Here is a 19,883-nt window from a genome sequence, read left to right on the forward strand (position 1 = left end):
TTCTCCATGCTTAGTCCAACATATATAGTTTGACATGAAACCTGACTTAAGCAAATGTGAATGAAGACTCATTGAGCTTGAATATTCCTTTAAATTCTTACATAGGGCACAGGGACAGCACATGAAACCATCCCACTTATTTGCCTCGGCCACACCTAAGAAATAGTGCAAGCCCTCAATAAAGCCTTGGGAGCGGCGATCGGCATTGTACATCCAATGGTGTGACATAATCTATATTACACGACAAATTATGAAAACCTTGAACATAATTTAGTATTTTATTACACAACATAAATGACACACACATGGTTGATTAATTAACTAAGTCTGGCTACAACGTAAGCAATCTCAACTATCACTAAACAAACTAAAACTATAATGCACTTCAGTAACATAATTATTTCGTGATCGTACGCAACTAAAACAGACAAATCATTCTTCTGTTGAATATCAATAAGCTTCTCCTGCTGGCTCACTGCCTCATCAGCAGCAGCCGCTACCTCAAGCGCACCCAAATTCTGCACGTATGTAGCATAATCTTCCTCCCAGTACCAACCATCGCATCCATTGCCCTCCCACTGTAATTAAAGCCAAAAAATATTTAGTCAAAAATATTCAAGAAAAGCAGGTCAATTAGCCATAAAGATAAAATGCGTAAGAAACTCACATCGCGATCCGGGCACTTGTAGAAAACACGACCCTTGTTGGGTCCCTGTCTCTTGACTCGGTACTCCATCACAATCTTCTGCTTACACTTGCCGCAGATAATGAGAGGGAGTTCTGGCCTCAGTCGTTTCGCAACCGAACGAGAGGCCGATGATCCGGTACCAGTTGTCATCTACTTTCTATACTTATTTTTGCAAACTAGTGTAAATTTCATATTTTCTAAAATGATATATTTAAACAAAACTAGTACGGATTTCACATGTTTCAATAAATAACCATCCGTACTAGTTGACCTTGCTTATGTGATCATCTCGGCCAGCATTTCTCCACCGGACGGCACCGTACTTGGCCAAGGAAGAGCTCCAATTCTACGAGAAAGGGAACACGGTCTTCCACGACCGTTGCCGCTCTCCCTCGTAGCATCAAAGTTCCTCCTTGACGTCCGTTACTGCTCGGCAGAGAACATGTTGGCCGAGCTGAACACGGTCCGCAAGTTCAACTAGTACGAATTTTCTATAATTTTCTAACTATTTACTAAGTTTTTCATTTCATGGAAAATTTAATTCTAAAAAAAGGCATGATTTCTAAGTAGTTCATTTCATGGAAAAAATAATTCTAAGTGACCTGCTCGATATCGGCAAGCTCGCGGACGTTTAGGTTGCCGAGGATAGTAACATTTGTAGATGACATTTGTAGGTCTGAAGTTATCAAATATCCATCAAATTATAGCTCAAAAACATGTTTCAATAAATAACCATCCGTACTAGTTGACCTTGCTTACGTGATCAACTCGGCGAGCATTTCTCCACCGGACGACACCGTACTAGGCCAAGGAAGAGCTCCGATTCTACGAGAAAGGGAACACGGTCTTCCACGACCGTTGCCGCTCTCCCTCGTAGAATCAAAGCTCCTCCTTGACGTCCGTTACCGCTCGGCAGAGAACATGCTCGCCGACTTGAACACGGTCCGCAAGTTCAACTAGTACGGATTTTCTACAATTTTCTAAGTTTACATATAAAATCATAATAAAGTCCAACATATAAAGTTACACATGCATCTACATCGCAAAATGAGATAAGCTACTGATAAAACATAAGAGGATTAAGTTTGTTACCTCCAAAATCGAAGAACAACACCAATGGAGGGGGAGAGAGCAAGAACAACAGCAAGCTGAAAAACAGAGGCAGTGAGTTTGAATGGAATGGCTCGGGCTCGAGGAGAAAGAAATGAGCTGAATTATAGGCCGGGATTATTAGTCCCGATTAGGGGTCCAAACCGGGACTAAAGATTAATCTTTATTCCCGGGGCATCACCCAAACCGGGACTAAAAGCTTTAGTCTCGGCTGATATTACCAGCCGGGACTAAAGGTTTACCTTTAGTCCCGGTTGGTAATACCAGCCGGGACTAAAGGCCCTGCTCCGCGGACGACCGTTGGGCAGGGACCTTTAGTCCCGGTTGGTATTATCAACCAGGACTAAAGGGGGGAAAAAATGTCGAGGCTAATGCCAAATTGAGACATCGTTCTAAAGTCTGTTCTCTAGTAGTGTAAACTCCACATGCCACGACCACGTGCTGGCAAAGGCGTTGAAGAACTCTGCTGCACGAAACCAATATAAATTAGAATCTCTCTCTGTTTAGAACTGAGACTTGGCCGTGCCATTTGAGGACAGGTCATGGCACGGTCGTTTGACATGATTCAAAGCACATCACGGTATGAAATATTTTGGGCCGTATCGTCACGACACGCGCACGAGAGTCGTGCCGTGCTCAAGATCTCGGCGCGACGGGCTACATGGCCCGGCCCGCATTTTGGACAGTGCTTGGACGGGCATGGCACGGAAATGCCATGTAGACACATCTACAACTCTATAACACAATTTTCTAACATTTACTATAATACCTCTCGTCTAGTTCTTGAATAGATTATGAAAATCACTAAAACTTTCATGAAAATAGTACACACAAGATTTATATATTTTATATCATGAGCGGAAAAAAAACTAGCAGAGATATGCCACGGGCCGTTCTTGGGCCGCAGAAAAGATTTGCCGTGCCATATCGTCAAGACCTAATGTGGCTCGCATGTCTAGAGGGCACGATCTGAAACGGCACGAAACACAAGAGGGCCGTGCCGTGCCGACATGGCATGGCCCAAGTCCCACCGACATTTGTGAGTTTAAGATACTGAACGTGTGATTAGCATCTTCTAGTGTCATAGTTGTGGCGAATATTATTGGTCATCAGTATGACATGGCATAGTACGGACGCGTTCGCTCTCGGATCGTGGATAGCAGGCAGCTTTTAACAATAAATAAATATTGGTACTAGATTGTAACAATTCAGCAGCCTACCTCTTATTGGCTTGTAATTAATAGATTACGAAATGACAAATGACCAAACCAACCCCCAAATCTTGCTGAGTAATCTTTGACAATAATGAATATAGTAATGATATTTGCTGTATGAACAAAAATTCAAGTTTGTATGCGCAATGTTTTTCGTAACAATTAATTCATTTTCAGCCTAAAATGCTAAATTTGTCACCTTAAAAGCTAAGGGCATTACTGAAAACTTTTGATAGAGAAAGCAGCAATCTAGCAGCTGCCTCCTTCCTCCAACCCCATATAATAATTTAGGTTGTCAATCTCATTAAATCCCTTCTTTTCATGACATAATGTGGTAGACAACTACTCCCTCCATCCTTGAATAAATCAATTTTTAAAATTGTCTTAAGTCAAAATTTTTATGTTTGACCAAATTTATAAAAATTGCAACAATATGTAAGACACCAAAGACCACAATATGAAAATATATTTCATGTAGTATCTTGGTGCTCCTTCGTACAAATCTGATCAAACTTAAAGAAAAAATTAACTTAAGACAACTCTATGAATTGATTTATTTAGGGACAGACGAGCAAGAAACCAACTTTCTTTTATCCATATTCTACAAGTTGCCTTTTCTAATAATGTGGGAAAACGAATAGATAACGCTACATGTAGCATTTCGTGTTGCAAACCATCAATATACATAGTACATCGTTTTAGTCTTGTCATAGGTTAAAATGTTAAACTAGTGTAACTCTAACCCACTTTATACGAAGATGCATCAACGTCTAGCACATCGGAAGTAGTTTTTATGCCCTTAAGGATAAATGCCCTTTCTTTGGCAAAAAAGAAGGGTACATGCTTTTCTGATGTGCACCATTGGATATGTATCAGGATACATACACATAAGGGAGAGACAATAGTATTCTCTCTTAAACTGTTTTATACAATATCTAGGACACATAATTATTCCCTGACGGAGGGAGCACGACAAAAGTGAATAATAAAAAAACAATAATGAGCAGAAAGCATCACAACTATTAAGAAGCTAGGGACGATCTCAATCGGCAGGCAACGTCTTTTCTGAAGCCAGGCAATGGTTTTCGACGAACTATATATGCTTGGAGCAGTTGCCTGGACCAGGAACTCGATCAGGGGCTCCATCCATCCAAACGTATACCAGGTAGACAGCAGCAGGTCCGGTGTCTGCAGGCTCTGGCCTGCTAGCTGCACTTTGCCGTCGTAACCACGATGGGGCTCCGGACGCGATGCTCCTCGTTGACGTCCAACCACACAATGCTGCCGAACACGTAGTCGTCGGCCGCCGCGTTTTTGCCTTCGTCGGTGACGTCCAGCTTCACCGTGAACAGGGCCGTCCCGAGGAGATACGAGGTCTTGTACAAAACTAAAAAATGAGGCCTACTAGTTCAGAAAAAAATCTCTATTCTTTGTTTTTTTTTGTTACGCTTTTGTCAACTCGATTCAAAATTTTTAGACCGATTTGCAGAAGATATAGCTTCAATCTTCAAACACTAGTCCACTAGGCGAGTCTAGATGAAAATAACAAAATTTAGAGATTGATCTGCTACTCGCTATAGTTCAATGTGAATGAATTGGAAAAAAAAGAAATATGAATGATTAGTATTACCTTCAGCCTTCAGGGCCTTGCCTCGGTGCCTCGTCGTTGCTGTCACTCGCGATACATAGCCGATAGGAGACAGACAGGTTTGGGATCGTAGGAGTCGGGAGACAAAACGATGCCGTGCGGCCTCCGGAAAACCATTTTTTTATTAAGCTTGCTAGTGGGTGATCCTATTTTAGGTCAACGAAACAAAATCTGCTTAGCTATATGGGTTATGGTACTAGAAAATTGGAGGCCTATCAGAACTGAAGGCCCTGCGCCGTCGCCCTGGCTGCACGCCCGCAGGGACGGCCCTGCCGTGAACTTCTTCACCTCTCCGACCCCGAAGTCCAGTTCGTCGGGCACCACCGTGACCTTGACACCCGCGGGCTCCGCGACAGTGACCTTGTACTTGCCAGGAGGGCCGACGTTCTTCAGCCGGCGCTTCACCGTGGTGGTGTTGCCAGACCCAGGCAGGCAAGGCACGGCGATGGACGGGTAGTTCAGGTCCTCGGGGCGGCGGAGAAGAAGGATCCGGCTCAGCGTGCACGGCGCCTTGCCGGGGGAGTTTACTAGCAACGGCAGCCTGATGGTAGGCGCCAGCGAGCAGAGGAAGGCGGTGTAGTCGACCGGCGTGGGCGTCGTAGACCAGGCCCGGGTCCAGCGCCTTCACGGTGTCCACGTGCCCGGAGCCGTAGTCCAACGGCGTGGCCGAGTCGAACCCGCCGCCGGCGCCGTCTCGGATCTCGTTGCCGTCGTTGGCCGTGATGTACGCTTTATGCATGCAGTGCAACAGACACACACGAGAGGGTTGTTCACGCGTACGTTATACTACGAAGAAATAGGCAAGGGCACAAGGCTAGCTCATGTTGTACACTAGTAGAGAAACGACTTTTAATCTCACCTCGAAATTTGGCTTTAATCCCGATATTTTTCGTGCTTGGAACTAGAGATACCTTTAGTCCCGGTTTGTAGCTCCACCCGGGACTAAAGGACCCTGCCCAACGGCTACTGCGGCAGGCTTTTGCTGCAGGGGACCTTTAGTCCTGGTTGAAGCTACACTACTACAGAATGGAGTTGTTGTCCCGGGCGGTAACGGCCTTTAGTCCCGGTTACCGTGCCGGGACAACGATACCAGGACTAAAGGTGCCACCTTTAGTCCCGAGTCATCGAGCCAGGACTAAAGAGGGACCTTTAGTCCCGGTTGGTGTTACCAACCGGGACTAAAGGCCCTCCAGCCGAGCAAACGTGGCCGCACCCTTTAGTACCGGTTGGTAACCCCAACCGGGACTAAAGGTTCCTTTTCTTTTTCTTTTTTTTTAAATTTATTTTCAGTTCAGTTACACGTATTTGTTTAATATATAATATGTTTTTATGTACGTATTCTATGGTGCTAATATAAATACACGCACGCATATAATTACATCTAATTCTCATGTCGAGCATTATTATATTCGAATAAAGTATGAACCTATATATATTATAGATATATATATATGTATATATACAACACTTTCATAATCTTGTTCTCGAAAATAACGATATCAATAAACATTTAATTTACATCATTTATTCCTTAGGATCAAAATAGAACTCGCCGTTGGGATTTAGCACTTTTTCTAGAAGATATCCTGCTATTGACTCTTGAACTGCTTTCAGATGTTCTTTTTGCATGACCCTTCGTTTCATCCATTCAGTCTTGCATTTGAAATAAAAGGAAAAGTATTAATACATATATATATATTCATTTAAAAATAAATAAAAAATTGATATACACGTACTCTGAGGACATCTTTAGGAGTTCTTATATGCGAAGTGATAAATTCACAAACGTAGTATCCACACAAGTTATTATCTGGTTCCTGCCGCAAACACCACTGTACGAGAAGAAGATTATTCTCATCATCTCACACGTAAATTGAAGTACGATATAGTAATTAAACACGTGGGGAAGTGTATATAGTACAACTTACTGGTATTTTAACTACATTAAGTGGTGCCTTGCAATCCTTGCAATGTTGCCGAATAAACTCTTTCCAAACCCTGTGCGACCAATAATGTACGATCGTTAATAAATTATGGCAAAGTCTATTCAATAATATTTGTGCGCGAGAGATCGAAATTACCCCTAGATAATGTCTATCATATCTTGGTATAGTGCCCGCTCTTTTCTCAACGAGTCAAAGATTAATAACCGACTTGAGTTTAACTCAATGACAATGAGTATCCAGTGAAACCTGCATTGGTTTATACACACACGTATATGCATATAAGTTGTATTGATAATACATAAAATGTGTAGACTACATTATTATTAACACTTACTTAAAGTTGTACGGGAAAAGTATTGTTGTCTTGTCGTGCTGCTTCACGAAGAACATCATGATATTCTCCTGTGCTTCAGATACCCACCGCTCCTTAACAATAATACCGGTTTTGAATACGATATAAGGATCAATGAAGCCAACACTGGTGTCTTGTATTCTTTAGAGCTCTGACATCTGGAATCTGTATATAAATATAAGTTACATGTGAGGATAATTATATACACGTACGCATGGAAGTGAGTTTATTAAATAAAAGTAAGAATCACTTACAAACAAAAGGATCTAATGATTGATTTGTCCAGAGCGTCCAAGTGGAATAGTTGATGCAATTCTTCGAAACTAATATGTAAGATGTCATCGCCACAGAAGTAATGATGGTCTCTAAATCTGACAAAGATCCACTGCTCACCCCTGCCACACGCCTGCATGTACCACTTGTTGAGCAAGTATATTTGCGTACCCAATTCATTCAGAGCCGCAAGGTTGTACAGACTTTTGCCATATTTATAAGTCTTCCAGATATCAACTTCCAGGTTCTGGATTGAAGCTTTGCCCGTCAATTGATCCAAGGTTAAACCAGTATCTTTAAAAAAAGCATTAAGGGCTTGAACCGATACTTCTCCAGAGTTGTCTGGTCGATAGACTTCTATGTTGGAACCATATTGATTAGCAACAACAAGATTTTGCATTAGTTGCTTCTGTTGTCCGAGCTATGGGACATCCTTCCCTGATGCTCTTTTCCTTTTCTTATCTGCATCATGTGACTTTAAGAGGGAGCGGTCATAGTCTGATAGTGGCGAAGGCTTACGAAGTTCAATCATCTTTTTCTTGTGAGCATCGACCTTCTGCCTCAGCACCTCTCGTGGTAGGTAAAAGTACGGCTTCTCCTTAAGCTTCGCTTGACTCTTGTTTTTGGTATCTATAAAAAAATCTTTTACTTTTTTGTCTTCTTCAGCTGCTATTTGCTCATCAGTCTTTTCATGAAGTATTTCTTGAGAAATAACTCTTTTTCTCGGGGTCTTCTTTGCCGCTGGGACCTTAGACGTCTTTGTAGTGCGTCGCTGTGGAGGGGGTGGGGGCGGTGTTGGAGACCGGCGTGGAGGCGATGTGGCTGGTGTTGGTGGAGACCGGCGTGGAGGCATTGGAGATCGTTGTGGAGGCGGTGGGGCCGGTGTAGGAGTTGGAGATCGTTGTGGAGGCGATGGGGCCAGTGTAGGAGTTGGCGATCGCCGTGGGGATGAAGTCGTCTCGCCCCCCGCGATGCTGTGATGAGATGGGGAATGAATGATTAGGCTAGGCTAGGGGAAACCCTGCTACAAAAACAAGTTGTGTGTCAATTATTTTTTAAGCAAATAGAAAATTAATGGAAAATAATATTTCATTCACTTTCATTCGTACCTAGGGTGAGGTAGGGGAAGCGGTGGCGCCCCAGGAATGATGATGAAGCATTTGCGCCATTGAATAAATATCTTCTCTACTTCTCCTAGTGTCTTCTCTCCATCACCGCCTTCAATGTCAAGAGGAACATTGCTGTAACCTTTGAGCACTCTATCGACCGAGACGCTAGCATATCCAGGTTGAATAACTGACCCATGGATTCTTGGTGTCTTCGTTCGGTCTATTGAAGATACAACCCCGACAGCCACCATGATTGATGCATTATTACCATCTGGAATGTGCAGCTCACATGTTGTTAGAGGCTCGGTAATGTCATCAACAGGGAAGCGCTACCCAGCGTTGTATTGAATAACTAGCAGCTCCATAGAAGCACAACTGCTTTTCATCTGACCAACGGGGCTAATGGTGACTCCCGGCGTTGATTGCGATTGCATTTGACTCATTGCTAGCTGCACTTGCCTCTTGATCTCCTCCTGCATTCTTGCCTCAAGAGATTTTTCTCGTTCACGTGATTCAAGCAATGCTTGTCGTGACTTATCAACAAATTGCTCCAATGCACGGATTTGTTCTGCCTCCTTATCCTTCTTTCTCTGGCGGCTTCTGTAGGTATCCTTATCTGCTGGGAATGCGTGTAGCCACGAAACCGCCCCATAGCCTCTTGTTCGACCACCGTGTTCGGGATTCTCTAGGGCATATGTCAATTCATCCTTCTCTCTATTGGGCTTGAAAACACCACTATCAGCTTCTTCCCTAGCACGAGCTAGTCTCTATGTTGCTCTCTCAATTTTTTGGCCGAAAATTAGCTTGCCAGTGTCTGGGTCTAGGCTTCCCCCATGAGCGTAGAACCAATTCTTCGCGCGTTGAGGCCAGTTCTTCTCTGTTGTTTCAGGTATGATTCCCTTGGCAGTAATCTCTGCTTCTAGGTTCTGCCACTTGGGAATAGCACTCCTATAACCACCTGATCCCATGCGATGATGGTGTTGCTTCTGTCGGGCATTCTGCCGATTCCTCATCACACGTTCCTCACTGTCTTGAGATGTCTTGTATTCTACGAAGGCATCCCAATGGGACTCCAACTTGACAAACGCCTTAGCATTGAAATTCGGCGTAGCATTCTTCAAGATAAACTTTTTATACAATGTCTTCTTCCAACTCTGGAACAATGTTGCCATCTTCTTCATTGTCCAATCCCTCACTAGCTCCTTCAAAGCATCATCTGCTTGTAATGTGAAATGCTGAGTGATATCTCTCCAAGCTAGGTTCTTGTCATGATCAGATACAAAACTAACATTAGGAGCGGATATCTTCTGCTTCCATTCACGAGCACTAACTGGGATCCTATCCCTTACAATGAACCCACATTGATTGACATATGTCTGAGCATGTGGTCCCAATGATTTGCCGGTGTCGGTGTCGAATTCTGATATTATGAAACGGCCCTCTAATGGCTTTTTTGGCCCTCGGACTTTCCTAATTTTGTCGGTGGTTGATGTAGATCTAGAGACCGGCTACATGAGTAGAAACACAACGATTAACAACAAATATACGTACGCATGCATCTATAAGAGATGATAGATAATCGAATATACCTCGCCAGTATTTTCTTGCGCGACAATTTGTTGATCTTCAACCACCGGCATATTCAGCATATCCTCATAATCAGCAAAGTACTGACTCATGTCATCTACATCCACATTGGTGCCGGCGTTGATAATATCCGCCATTATGTCATCACTCAAGTTATCATCCGGAGCAGCCATTTGTATCTTCAAGATAACACATAGATAGAATTACTATGGTACATAACATAAGTACATGTGATAACACATATAGAATTACTAAATCCAATTAAATATAATAACACATAATATTTCATAAGGATAAACAATAATAAGGTATAGGCTTTGGAATCGAATCAAAAACACTTTTGATCCAAAAACATGGAAATAAGTACATGTATATATATACACATAGAATGATACAATATATTTTCTCTCTCTCTCAACACATAGAAATAAGTGCATATGTCTATATCTCTAGATATGCATGTGATACACATAGAATGTCTCTCTAGATACAATTTTCTCTCTCTCTCAACACATGAAAATAAGTACATGTATATATACATATAGAAATAATTAAGTACATATGTATACATATAGAATCTCTCTCTAGATATAATATATATAGAGAGATAGAATATATAATACTATAATAGATAATACATTTTAATCTAACATGAAATTAGATAAACTAGTAATAGATATTACATTTTAATCTAACATATATCAAAAACTATAATAAAAAACTATCTAAAAAACTATCTAAATAAAATACTAATTAAATTTTAATACATTTAATCTAAGATATAAAAAACTATCTAAAAAATAACTAAAAAACTAACAATAAACTACTAATTAAAATTTAATACATTTTAATCTAACATATAGCCGAGACTTTATAAAAAAAATCTAAAAAACATGGCCGATCGAGAGCATGCAGCAGATCAAGAGTACTCGACGGAGGCCGTACGGTGGGCGCGCGGGAAGCGTCGGCGACGGAGGGTGGGGTCGGGTGCGGCGGCGGAGACGGGATGCGGCGTTGCGGGCCAGGAGAATGGCGCGGCCGGGCGGGGGTAGACGACGGCGGCGCGGCAGAGACGAGCTCGACGACGGCGGATGGCGCGGCCGGGCGGGGCTGAGCGACGGAGGCGAGATCGAAGATGAACAGAACAGACGTTCGATATATATAGGCCGGGACCCTTTAGTCCCGGCTGGTAAGACCAACCGGGACTAAAGGGTTGGACCTTTAGTCCTGGTTGGTCTTACCCGTCGGGACTAAATGTCCTTTAGTCCCGGCTGGTGTTATCAGCCGAGACTAAAGGTATTTTTGGGCGGGCACCGAAATTGTCGCCCACCCTTTAGTCCCGGTTCTTGGTCTGGGCCGGGACTGAAGGCCTGAAAATTTTGGCAACCCGCCAGCGTAATTGGAAAGGCCTGGGATTTTGATTTTGTTTAATACTAGGTTAATCAATTAATTCCATAGCAACTTCAATACTTTGCAATATTTATTTTAAAAAATACTATTGATTAACTAATTACTTATTGTAAATAGGAAAATTTTGTAACCTAAAGTTTTTAATTTCTTTTATGAATATAGAATATAAATGTTACTAATACTAAGTATTTTGTTAATGCAAAAATATATTTGTAACTTAAAATTAATAAAACTAATATTATTCGATAGGAAATTTATTATCACATTATTGTAACGTCAATGTTTCAATTTTGTCTCAGTTTTTGACCAAAATTGATAGGAAATTTTTGTTGAACCTATAAAAATAAAGAAAATGTAGTATTTTTTGTTTTACAACTTTTTCAAATGAAAAAATAGCCTATATAAGGATTGTATATATTGATGAGCTTAACAAACTCGGTATTCAAAACTTTTCAATTTGAGACAATCTAGGGTTCCGAAAACTAGTTTGTAGGCGTCGAAATTTAAAAATCACAAATTTGAACCGTCCAAACTTTCTCAAATGGAAAGTTGACCAAAACAACAATTGTAGATCTTTTTGAGTTTAACAAACTTGGTATTCAAAACTTTTCAATTTGAAGTCATTTAGAGTTCATAATACTAGAGTCAAAGTGTTGTTTTTTCATTTGACCAAATTTGACTTGGTCAAACTTGCTCAAATGAGACACTAAATGACCTCAGATGAAAAAACTCTGAATACCAAGTTTGATCATCTCAGCAAGATCTACAATTGTTACATAGCTCATTTTCCCATTTGAGAAATTTTTATCAAACACTAGTTACAACTTCTTGAATCTTATATAGACTTTCTAAAACTGTCACACACTTGTGAATTTTGAACTACATTTTGTTCAAGCTTTCTCAAATGAAAAAATGGATTATATAAGGATTGTATATATTGATGAGCTTAACAAACTTGGTATTCAAAACTTTTCAATTTGAGACAATCTAGGGTCCCGAAAACTAGTTTGTAGGCGTCAAAATTTAAAAATCACAAATTTGAACCGTCCAAACTTTCTCAAATGGAAAGTTGACCAAAACAACAATTGTAGCTCTTTTTGAGTTTAACAAACTTGGTATTCAAAACTTTTCAATTTGAAGTCATTTAGAGTTCATAATGCTAGAGTCAAAGTGTTGTTTTTTTATTTAACCAAATTTGACTTGGTCAAACTTGCTCAAATGAGACACTAAATGACCTCAGATGAAAAAACTCTGAATACCAAGTTTGATCATCTCAGCAAGATCTACAATTGTTACATAGCTCATTTTCCCATTTGAGAAATTTTTATCAAACACTAGTCACAACTTCTTGAATCTCATATAGACTTTCTAAAACTATGTCACACACTTGTGAAATTTGAACTACATTTTGTTCAAGCTTTCTCAAATGAAAAAATGGCCTATATAAGGATTGTATATATTGATGAGCTTAACAAACTTGGTATTCAAAACTTTTCAATTTGAGACAATCTAGGGTCCCGAAAACTAGTTTGTAGGCATCGAAATTTAAAAATCATAAATTTGAACCGTCCAAACTTTCTCAAATGGAAAGTTGACCAAAACAACAATTGTAGATCTTTTTGAGTTTAACAAACTTGGTCAAACTTGCTCAATTGAGACACTAAATGACCTCAGATGAAAAAACAATTGAGGAATGCACATAGCTTCACGGTGGCTAGACATACATGTGGAGGTAGAATTCCTCTTAAAGCAACTGGAAGCAATTGCGTCATAAGCACGTGGCAGTCGTGGGACTTTAAGTTTAGGAATTTCTTATCTAGCACATTTATTATACCCTTTATATTGGAGGAGAATCCTGATGGGACCTTGATGCTGCTTAGACATTCGAACATGCTGTCCCTCTCTTCTTTGCTAAGCGTGTAGCTAGCAGGACTTAAGTAATGACGTCCATCATCTGTCTTCTCTGGATGAAGGTTGTCTCATTCTTTCATGCCCTGCAAGTCCTGGCGTGCTTCAAGTGAATCCTTTGGCTTCCCGTACACACCCATGAATCCTAACAGGTTCACACAAAGATTCTTTGTCAGGTGCATCACGTCGATTGCGTTGCGGACCTCTAGGACTTGCCAATAGGGTAGCTCCCAAAAGATGGACTTCTTCTTCCACATGGGTGCGTGCCCCTTAGCATCTTTGGGAACAGATTCGCTGCCTTGTCTCTTTCCAAATACTACTTTCACATCCTTGACCATTGTGAGTACATCTTCCCCGGTTCGGTTATGAGGCTTCTTCCGGTGGTCTGGCTTACCTTTAAAATGCTTACCTTTCTTTCTTACTTGGTGATTCAAAGGAAGGAATCGACGATGGCTAAGGTACATGACCTTTCGACATCTTTTCAAATATATACTGTCAAGGTCATCAAAATAATGTATGTATGTATTATATCCTTTGTTTGTCTGACCTGAAAAATTACTTAAAGTAGGCCAATCATTGATTGTTATGAACAATATTGCTCGTAGGTCAAAGTGTTCTTGTTTGTACTCATCCCAGACACATACACCTGGTTTGTTTCATAAAACTAGAAGTTCTTCAACTAATGGCTTCAGATAGACATCAATGTCGTTGCCAGGTTGCCTCGGACCTTGGATGAGGATCGGCATCATAATGAACTTCCGCTTCATGCATATCCATGAAGGAAGGTTGTAGATACATAGAGTAACTGGCCAAGTGCTATGACTAGTGCTCTACTCCCCAAAAGGATTCATACCATCTGTACTTATGGCGAACCTTAAGTTTCTAGCCTCATTTGCAAACTCTGGAAATTCCCTGTCTATCGCTCTCCACTGGGACCCATCAGCTGGGTGTCTCAGCATATTGTCTACCTTACGGTCTTCTTTATGCCACTGCAACAACTTTGCATGGTCTTTATTTCTTAACAAATGTTTTAAGCGTGGTATTATAGGAGCATACCACATAACCTTGGCAGGGATTTTCTTTCTAGGACGTTGTTCACCCTTGACGTCACTAGGATCATCGCGCCTGATCTTATACCGCGATGCTTTACATACCGGGCATTCATCTAAATTCTCATATTCATTGCCATGGTAGAGGATGCAGTCATTAGGACATGCATGTATCTTCTAGATTTTTAATCCCAATGGGCAGACAACCTTTTTTGCTTCGTACGTAGTGGTGGGCAATTCATTTGGCTTCGGAAGCATCTTCTTTATGAGGTTCAATAAATTCCCAAATGCCTTGTCGGATATACCATTCTTTGCCTTCTACTGTAGCAATTCCAGTGTTGTACCCAGCTTTTTTTGCCCCTCTTTGGTCGTCGGGTATAGCAACTTCCTATGATCCTCAAGCATGCGCTCGAACTTAACTTTCTCTTTTTCACTTTCTAATTCTTGTTGTGCATCATGAATGGCATCGCCAAGAGCATCACCGAGATCATCTTCTACCGCTACCTCTTCTTCATCTCCCCCCATTGTAGTATCATCAAAGGCACCATACTGAGCAATAATGTCATCAATGTCTAAATCTTCTCCTTCACCTTCTTCCATCATGACCCCGCTTTCTCCATGCTTAGTCCAACATATATAGTTTGACATGAAACCTGACTTAAGCAAATGTGAATGAAGACTCATTGAGCTTGAATATTCCTTTAAATTCTTACATAGGGCACATGGACAGCACACGAAACCATCCCGCTTATTTGCCTCGACCACACCTAAGAAATAGTGCAAGCCCTCAATAAAGTCTTGGGAGCGGCGATCGGCATTGTACATCCAATGGCGTGACATAATCTGTATTACACGACAAATTATGAAAACCTTGAATATAATTAAGTATTTTATTACACAACATAAATGACACACACACGGTTGATTAATTAACTAAGCCTGGCTACAACGTAAGCAATCCCAACTATCACTAAATAAACTAAAACTACAATGCACTTCAGTAACATAATTATTTCATGATCGTACGCAACTAAAACAGACAAATCATTCTTCTGTTGAATATCAATAAGCTTCTCCTGCTGGCTCACTGACTCATCAGCAGCAGCCGCTACCTCAAGCGCACCCAAATTCTGCACATATGTAGCATAATCTTCCTCCCAGTACCAACCATCGCATCCATTGCCCTTCCACTGAAATTAAAGCCAAAAAATATTTAGTCAAAAATATTCAAGAAAAGCAGGTCAATTAGCCATAATTATAAAATGCGTAAGAAACTCACACCGCGATCCGGGCACTTGTAGAAAACACGACCCTTGTTGGGTTCCTGACTCTTGACTCGGTACTCCATCAAAATCTTCTGCTTACACTTGCCGCAGATAATAAGAGGGAGTTCTGGCCTTAGTCGTTTCGCAACCGAACGAGAGGCCGAGGATCCGGTACCAGTTGTCATCTACTTTCTATACTTATTTTTGCAAACTAGTGTAAATTTCATATTTTCTAAAATGATATATTTAAATAAAACTAGTACAGATTTCACATGTTTCAATAAATAACCATCCGTACTAGTTGACCTTGCTTACGTGATCATCTTGGCCAGCATTTCTCCACCGGACAGCACCGTACTTGGCTAAGGAAGAGCTGCGATTCTACGAGAAAGGGAACACGGTCTTCCACGACTGTTGCCGCTCTCCCTCGTAGAATCAAAGTTTCTCCTTGACGTCTGTTACCACTCGGCAGAGAACATGTTGGCCGAGCTGAACACAGTCCGCAAGTTCAACTAGTACAGATTTTCTATAATTTTCTAACTATTTACTAAGTTTTTCATTTTATGGAAAATTTAATTCTAAAAAAAAAGGCATGATTTCTAAGTAGTTCATTTCATGGAAAAAATAATTCTAAGTGACCTGCTCGATATCGGCGAGCTCACGGAAGTTTAGGTTGCCGAGGATAGTAACATTTGTAGATGACATTTATAGGTCTGAAGTTATCAAATATCCATCAAATTATAGCTCAAAAATATGTTTCAATAAATAACCATCCGTACTAGTTGACCTTGCTTACGTGATCAACTCTGCGAGCATTTCTCCAACGGACGGCACCGTACTTGGCCAAGGAAGAGCTCCGATTCTATAAGAAAGGGAACACGGTCTTCCACGACCGTTGCCGCTCTCCCTCGTAGAATCAAAGCTCCTCCTTGACGTCCGTTACCGCTCAACAGAGAACTTGCTCGCCGACCTGAACACGGTCCACAAGTTCAACTAGTATGGATTTTCTACAATTTTCTAACTATTTTCTATGTTTTTCAATTCATGGAAAATTTAATTCTAAAAAAATAAAAGGCATGATTTCTAAGTATTTCATTTCATGGAAAAAATAATTCTAAGTGACCTGCTCGATATCGGTGAGCTCGTGGGCGTTTAGGTTGCCGATGATAGTAACATTTGTAGATGACATTTGTAGGTCTGAAGTTATCAGATATCCATGAAATTATAGCTCAAAAACATGTTTCAATAAATAACCATCCGTACTAGTTGACCTTGCTTACGTGATCATCTCGGCGAGCATTTCTCCACCGGACGGCACCGTACTTGGCCAAGGAAGAGATCCAATTCTACGAGAAAGGGAACACGGTCTTCCACGATCGTTGCCGCTCTCCCTCGTAGAATCAAAGCTCCTCCTTGATGTCCGTTACCGCTCGGCAGAGAACATGCTTGCCGAGCTAAACACGGTCCAGAAGTTCAACTAGTACGGATTTTCTACAATTTTCTAATAATTTTCTAAGTTTTTCATTTCATGGAAAAATTAATTCTAAGATCACGTAAGCCACCGGGGACGAGGATGGCGCGTGCTCCAGCGAGGACGAGCGAGGCGTGATTTTGATGAACTAATTTAACTTTTGTTTATCCAAACATATATGCAAATCATCATGTGATTTTGAACTAAAAATGACATATAAAATCATAATAAAGTCCAACATATAAAGTTACACATACATCTACATCGCAAAATGAGATAAGCTACTGATAAAACATAAGAGGATTAAGTTTGTTACCTCCAAAATCGAAGAGCAACACCAATGGAGGGGGAGAGAGCAAGAACAACAGCAAGCTGAAGAACAGAGACAGTGAGTTTGAATGGAATGGCTCGGGCTCGGGGAGGAAGAAATGAGCTGAATTATAGGCCGGGATAATTAGTCCCGGTTAGGGATCCAAACCGGGACTAAAGATTAATCTTTATTCCCGGGGCATCACCCAAACCAGGACTAAAAGCTTTAGTCCCGGTTGGTAATACCAGCCGGGACTAAAGATCCCTGCCCCGTGGACGACCGTTGGGCAGGGACCTTTAGTCCCAGTTGGTATTACCAACCGGGACTAAAGGGTCCTTTAGTCCCGGAGGCAAAAAATGCCGAGGCTAATGCCAAATTGGGACATCATTCTAAAGTCTGTTCTCTAGTAGTGCTACCAACCGGGACTAAAGGTTAACTTTTACTCCCGACTAGAGGCTCTGTCCGAGACTAGGAAGGGACCTTTAGTCCCGGTTTCTGTCTCCAACCGGGACTAAAGGTCCCCTCCTATATAGCCCATGTTCCTCCCTGAGCCCGAGCCACTTCGAGCTCAGTGTTCTTAGCCTTTCCTGGGAGGAAAGGGTATCAGATCCCTAAATGGGGGGTATGGTATGACACAAAAACTATCTCGAGATGTGCGTTATCAGCCCGAAATAGGGTTTTTTGGGCCTTCTGGTGTCATACCATTAGGGGTTGTTAAAACATGCGAGCTTCATCGTCGGCCTCTCTTCTTTCTCATCACCAGTGTATCACAAGATTTCTTCTATTCCTCCATCGATTCTTCGGTTCTGAAGGTTACCAACTTTATACTCTTATGTTTCGTCAGTAGCTTATTTCATTTTGTGGACTAGATATATGTGATTTTTTTATGTTAGATTTTTTTTATTTATAAGCCAATTAAGCTCAAAATCACTTTAAAGTTTGCGTATTTGGATGAAGGAGGGTTAAAGTAGTTATTCAAAACTAGTATCGAGTTTTCAATTCTAGCATGCATAGCACACTTCATGGTTTGGAGATATAGAGAATTTTAGAGTTTTTTTTAATTTTATTTGTTTATAAAATGAGAAATTTATATTATATTAAAAATGAGTATAGAGAGTAGATGGCAACTGCTTCCGGGTCCTCGGCCTCTCATCGGGTTCCAAAGCGACTGAGGCCGGACCTTCCTCTCATTGCATGCGGCAAGTGTGAGGAGAAGATTATGATGGAGTACCGGGTGAGGAAGGAGTGTCCCAACAAGGGCCGTATCTTCTACAAGTGTCCGGATCGCAATGTGAGTTATTTTGTCGCATTTGATGATTATGGTTAATTTATACTTATTTTCATGATGATTGTGATTAAAGTTCTAATTTTTTTGTTTTAATTTTAGTGGGATGGCACTAGATGTTCAGGCTGGTACTGGGAGGAAGAGTATGTTGAACATGTGCAAAACTCTCTTGCACAGGCGGCTACGGTGGCTGATGAGGCAGTGATCCTGCGGAATAAGCCCATAGATGTTGAACAAATGCATGATCTATCTGTTTTAGTTGGGATTGGTCATGAAATCCTTATGCTACTGAAGTGCATTTTAGCTTTAGTTTTTTTAGTGGTAGTTGGGATTGTCTACATTGTAGCGAGACTTTCATAAATTAATACCTTGTGTGGTGGCATGCATGTCGTGTAATTAAGTGATTATGTTCTAGGTTTTAATATTGTATGTATGTCATGTAATGCAGATGAGCCGGCATTGGATGTACAATGGTGATCGCCGCTCCCAAGAGTTCATTGAGGGCGTGCATTCTTTCTTACGTGTGGCCGAGGCAAACAAACGCGATGGTTTCATGTGCTGCCGATGTGTCATATGTAAGAATTTGAAGGAATATGCTAGCTCAAGGAGTCTTCATTCACACTTGTTGAAGTCGGGTTTCATGCCAAACTATATTTGTTGGACGAAGCACGGAGAAACCAGGGTTGTAATGGAAGAAGGTGAAGAAGAACAATGGGACGATGATGACATTATTGCTGAATATGGTGCCTTCAATGATACTGCAATGGGGGAAGCTGAAGAAGAGGTAGTGGTAGAAGATGAGCCCGCTGATGATCTTGGTCAAGCCATTCGTGACGCACAAAGAGAATGCGAAAGTGAAAAGGAGAAGATCAAGTTCAAGCGCATGCTAGAGGATCACAAGAAATTGCTATACCCAACTTGTGATGCGGGACAGAAAAAGTTGGGTACCACACTAGAATTGCTGCAATGGAAGGCAAAGAATGGTGTATCTAACAAGGGATTTGGGGAGTTACTAAAAATCCAAAAGAAGATGCTTCTAAAGGATAATGAATTGCCCGTCATTACATACAAAGCAAAACAGGTAGTCTGCCCTTTGGGATTAGAAATCCAGAAGATACATGCATGTCCTAATGACTGCATCCTCTACCGTGGCGAGGAGTACAAGAAGTTAGATGCATGCCCGGTATGTCATGCATCGCGGTATAAGATCAGGCGAGATGACCCTGGTGATGTTGAGGGCGAACATCCCACAAAGAAA

General features: G+C 41.2%; 1 pseudogene; it reads right to left on the reverse strand.

Annotated features, from left to right (window-relative positions):
* Positions 1 to 4,217: 4,217 nt before the first annotated feature.
* LOC136454186 (subtilisin-like protease SBT5.4) overlaps positions 4,218 to 19,883 on the reverse strand; it is a 61,540-nt pseudogene continuing 45,874 nt past the window's right edge.

Source organism: Miscanthus floridulus, chromosome 5 (assembly GCF_019320115.1).
Source record: "Miscanthus floridulus cultivar M001 chromosome 5, ASM1932011v1, whole genome shotgun sequence".
Taxonomy (NCBI): Eukaryota; Viridiplantae; Streptophyta; class Magnoliopsida; order Poales; family Poaceae; genus Miscanthus; species Miscanthus floridulus.